We start from the raw sequence: 5,647 nt of genomic DNA on the forward strand, positions 1-5,647 counted from the left end.
TATATATATATATCTTTCTCTTTCTTCTCTCTCTCTCTCTCTCTCTCTCTCTCTCTCTCTCTCTCTCTCTCTGTGTGTGTGTGTGTGTGTGTGTGTGTGTGTGTGTGTGTGTCTCACACACACACACTTACTGACTCACTCACGAACTCACACATTCACAGACTGACAGAAGGGGCTCTTGTGATCGAGAGGTAACGGTGCTCGCCTCTCATTCATAGGTCCCAGGTTCGAATCCGGATTGAGACGGGAAACTTTCATCTCTAAAATGTTCTCCTTTCACCTCCTTTTCCTGTTTTCTAACAATGTTCTGTGGTCTACTTTTGTCTCCACTTTCTGCCCCCACCCCCTCACCCCCTTTAACCCCTTCTCTGGGCTCCTGCTGCCACCCGGACAAAATTCAAAATTTCCTACCAACAGAAAATGTTTAATGTGTCCCGCTCGCGCATGTCTTTGTGCACTTGTGAGCGCTGTAAAACATTTACCAGAAAAGAAAAAGACTGACAGATTGACAGCCAGCTAGCCAGCCTCACAGGCAGACAAAGAAACAGACAGACAGACAGGTAGACAGTCAGACAGGCAGGCTGGCATGAACATTAAATTAATCATGAATGAGCAGCAAAATGTACATTTTTACCTTAGAACATCCACCGCTCTCGACAGAAGTCTTGTGCTGTGCTTGCACCGAGTCCAGTGTTGAGGATATTGGCGGCTGGTCTTGGCCATCCTATGAGAACATAGTTTGAAAACATGACAGCCTAAGAGTTGACCTTTTGCAATCACATAAAAAGGGAAAGAAATGAAATAGAAAGATGTAGGTGTTTGGATGAATGAAAAAGATGTTGTCCCTCACCATTAGACTATTTCAAGTCCAAAAAAATCGAGTCAATATAAATTGGATCACACTCGATTCGAACTCCAGTTTCCGAGTGGAAAATCAAGTTCTCAACCTACATCCCTACCCGTATAGTTTTTATTCTTCTGTTTAATCTAAAGTTTTTAAGCTGGTTCACGGGTTTGGTCTTTATTTGACTTAAATGGAAAGTCAGTGTACCCCTTGTGTATTTATGAACACACACACATACACACACACACACACACGCGCGCGCGCGCGCGCGCGTTGTGTGCTGTGTGCACAGTCTTCCCTTGTGCCTGTGTATTTATATCATATATGATCATTATGATTACAAGTTATATCACTTACTCTTATCGATCTGTATAATTATAAAAGCAGACGACAGCTTATGAGGAACATACAAAAGCGAAAGGCAAAGTTCATTGGACACACAATACGGAACGAAGCATTGGAAAATACTGTAACAACAGGCAAGTTTGATGGAAAGAGAGGCAGAGGCAGACAGAGGGAAAAGATACTGGACAAGCTGACAATATGGCTGGAAACAGCAAGAACAACAGACACCATTGCTGCAACGCAGAAGACAGTGAAGTGGAGGTCCGTGATCGCCCACGCCAGTCGGTAAGGCACCGAAACAATATCATGATAATGATGATGATGATGATTAGTAGTAGTAGTAGTAGTTGTAGTAGTATAAAAGTAATTCAGTCTAATGATAGACCTACTGTTTGTCGTTATGTTTTCTTTTCTGTCACAAAACTGTCGAAACAAATACCTTCAGTTCTTTGTCATCCTGTTTTTGCTCAACACTCTGTAACGAAACTGTCGTCAACTGCCACACTTCTGCTGGAAAAAGGAGATACAAACACAAATTTTGGTAAATGCCAGAGTGGAAAACATAGGGGGCGTAATTTCATATTCATGCTCCTTTTGTAGGTATATAGAGTCAAACTTGTCCAAGACGGTCACCCAATGTTGAGAAAAAAGAGGTTGGTTTGGACAGTGCCATTATTTAATAATATTATTATAGAAAAAAGGCAAGGGGTAAGTGGAAAGTGATTGTTTGTGCAAGTGATTATCTTGGACAGGTAGCCATTAGAGTAGGTTCCACTGTATTCATAATTTGGAAATGGGTGGGTTTTTTTAAAGCGCTTCCGGCATCAAAATACGAAAGCAACACTCTATTTGAGACCATTCTAAGCTCTGGTTATTGTTGTCAGTAGTGTTGTTTTGTGGAAACCACTCACATACTTGAAAATAGAACGAATATTTTAACACTGCAGTCATTCACCTTGCAAAACAGAGATGGAAATGTTTACGACGAGAAAAAGTGACGGTTGTTTCATGCTCGACAAATGTCGCCTTTTAAAGAAAGGAAATGAAAACTAACTTCTTCAACGGTGCTGGGTTAATAAATGCATCTTGATGCACGACTCACCGAATATTATCAAGAATATTCAATGAACCGGCACTCCACAAGCATCCTACAAAAGATTAGAAAGATATAGACAAAATTAACCTCAGAACTGCTTGCAAAAGAAAGGGAGAAGACTCAGCTCGTACATTAGAGCAGACGTTGACCCATATACGAGGTGGGGGGGGGGGGGGGTTCAAGAAGTCTTTGGTCTAAATATGAAGGAATAAAGATATAGCTTTGTAACTTGGCATACATACTTTTATTCCTCTACATAGTCAGCGTGCAGAGTAACACATTTCTGCCACCTCTCTTTGACCTTCAACAATCCTTGAGAAAAAAAGACACAGAATTGGGCCCCTAACCAGTCGTCCAAAGCTTGAATGGTGTCCTCATTGTCATGGAAACGACGTCCTTTCTGTGAATTTTTAAGATAAGGAAACAGAAAAAAGTCTGAAGGGCCTAGGTTTGGTGAATAAGCAGGGTGTGGCAGTGTTTCAAAGCCACGCTGTTCTGCTGTCTGAACTGCTTGTTGTGCCCCATGCGCAGGCGCGTTGTCATGAAGTAGGAAGACTCCATTACGAAGTTTTCCACGCCTTTTTCTCACCAATTCGGACCGCAATTTTTTCAGCAAACCCGAATGGTAGTCCCCTGTGACTGTTTTTCCATTTTCCAGGTAGTCAGTCATGATTATCCCTTCACAATCCCACAAACACGACAGCATGGCCTTTCCACTTGACGGTGTTACCTTTGCCTTCTCTGGCAAGGGAGAAGAGAGGATTCTCAATTACATGGAGGACATTTTTTTTATCTGGATCAAAATGATAAATCCATGTTTCATCCATAGTCACCATGTTGTTGGCTTTTTTAAATTGTGTCATTGGACTCAATTCGAAGGAGAGTTTTGTTGGACTCAACCCTCTGCTTCTTTTGCTCACTTGTCAAAAGGCGGGGCACCCTCCGCGCAGACACCTTATTCATGTTAAGGTGGTCATAAAGAATCGTTTCGATTGACTCTACTCTGTTTCCCGTTTCACTTGAGAGCTGTTTAATAGTTATGCGTCTGTCTTGTAAAACCAGTTTCTTCACTATGGATTCTTTCTCTTCATTTACCTCAAAGGATGGGCGCACTCCACGATCTTCATCCATCACCGACATGAATCCAGATTTGAATTTTGTGACCCAGTATGTCACAATATACTAACGAAGACATTTGCCACTTTAAAATTGGACCATTTCCTGAAAAATGTCCGAAGGGGATTTTCCTTGTAAGTGTAAAAACTTGACAACTTTACTGAGCGATATTTCAACAGGTACCAGCAAAGAAAAGCCAAACGTTTAAGTGCATGGTTTCATTGAACACACTGACTAGTGTCTTGTTATTGTCGGTGTTTCCCGAAATTTGCCTGGCGTGTTCAAACAAAATTGTCTAAAGGCTGGCAAAAGTTCATTACTCCACCATGATTCCTCATACCCAGACCAAAGACTTATTGACCCCCCCCCCCCCTCGTACAATGCATGGACAGGACAATAATCTACAAGAGCCACCAAAGCATGAGAAAGTTTTCTTTTCCGCTTCCAATGCAACGGTTTGCCACAAGACTTACCCTTTTATTTTCACTTTCCTGGTAGCTTTAAAGTGATAACATTAGAAAACAACATTAGAAATAAAAACAACAAATGTCATCTAATACCAAAGACTAGACTTACAATTAATGAAAGAAAAGAAGCGATCGGCCATCGTTCAAGGTTACCATGCCTCCCGAATCTCACAAATTTAGTTCTTCAACTTTCATGCAACACGTACAAAGCTAACATGTCTTGAGCAATACGTTCATCGTTCAAGGGTGCGTCTTTTCTTCGACCTGATTTGACAACAAAACATTTTAATCTCTGGTGGGTTAATCCAATGTGGGAACACTTACAAACATAAATTGAGAGAAAAGCGTTCAAGATCTTCGAAGTGTATTCGAAGTAAATCTTCAAAAGTCAAAAGGGATGGCAAACAGAAATAGCAATACGTCACATGCAAACACGGATGGTTTGTACGCAGAGTAAAAGATCCCAAGCCAGCAAAAGTTCATTGACATTTTTTATCATGATGGTCAACAATTTAAATTGTTTGCTTACTAACCTTTCACCTTTTGTCGTTTCTTTCTGCTTGTAGTAGACGTCATTGTGGATTTCAACCTTAGACGATTCAGTTCGGCTAGTTTGTGGACGTAGAGAAGGATATATCCGTTCTGTTTTCTGTTATGTCAAGAATATGAAACCGAAAACGTTGATAAGCTCACATAAGATGAGTACTTTACTACTATCAACACACCACGAAGCAATGTTTTGAGTTCATGAGGTTTGTTAAATATTTAGATATTATTTTGATATATAAATCAGTATCTAAGTTTACTTGATCCAATCTCGTATGCGAAACAGATTATGCAGTGTATCTTAGATTATTCTTTCTGATCCGATCTCTCTCACACTGCTTTACTGGAAAATTTTGAAGTTGGATATGAAAAACAAATCAAAACATTACTTAGTCTTTTTAAGAACGTTAGCCATACCGGCATTCTTTTCGAAATTGAAAGGAAAGAGGAGTCTGTATCCGAGGGGGGGGGGGGGGGGGGGGGGCCGATTAATATAAATTTTTTTATTTTTTATTTTAAGCTGTGGCTGGTCAGATGTTTCTCTGAAGTGTAGAGAAGTTAAGATCGATTAGCCCATTCCAAGACTATGTGGGGAAAGTCCACCATTCTTTGTTCTTCTTGTTTTATGATTACACCAGCGCACTTGATGCAAGAATCATTTAATGATTTGTTTTGTTCGTCTTGTTTGCTGGAAGTTATAATTCATGCTTGCCCTACCACTCAATTATTTGATCTAGATGAACATTTTGATGAGAGGAAATTACTTATCTTTTTATTATATTAGAAGCATTTAATTAACTCCGAGTTTTTTATTTTCTCTATTAGTGTAATGTTGTTCCCGTGGGCGATTGGAGGGTGTTACAGTTACTGGTAAGTTTACTTTCTTTACTTTGTTTTCTTCTGTCTGTCACTCCTACTTTTATCCCAGCACTAGATCTAGATCTAGATCTAGATTCTAGATCTAGATATCTAGGCTGGATTCTAGATCTAGATATAGATATCTAAATGGCCATTATTATTGTTGATGGGTTCGTCTTTACTAAAAACAAATATTATTTTATTCCTGCAGTAAGGGCTCACCGTTTAAAATCCTTACATTGTTACCCTCCCGTATGTGGCAGTCTTGAATTGACTTTGGTAATAAAGGTTTCAAAAACACGTTGAATCTTTCTCAATTTTGATAAGACAACTTCCTTTTGGGCTCAGTAATATGCAAACAACAACTTATTGTAC

General features: G+C 39.8%; 1 long non-coding RNA gene across 1 annotated transcript; it reads right to left on the reverse strand.

Annotated features, from left to right (window-relative positions):
- Window positions 1–639: 639 nt before the first annotated feature.
- Window positions 640–5,647, reverse strand: LOC101849779. The gene is made up of 4 exons (XR_220624.3): window positions 5,495–5,647; window positions 4,402–4,517; window positions 1,629–1,699; window positions 640–724 (listed from the first exon to the last, which is right to left on the reverse strand). It is a non-coding gene; the product is annotated as an uncharacterized LOC101849779 (long non-coding RNA).

Source organism: Aplysia californica, unplaced genomic scaffold, assembly GCF_000002075.1.
Source record: "Aplysia californica isolate F4 #8 unplaced genomic scaffold, AplCal3.0 scaffold00295, whole genome shotgun sequence".
In the NCBI taxonomy this organism is placed as follows: domain Eukaryota; kingdom Metazoa; phylum Mollusca; class Gastropoda; order Aplysiida; family Aplysiidae; genus Aplysia; species Aplysia californica.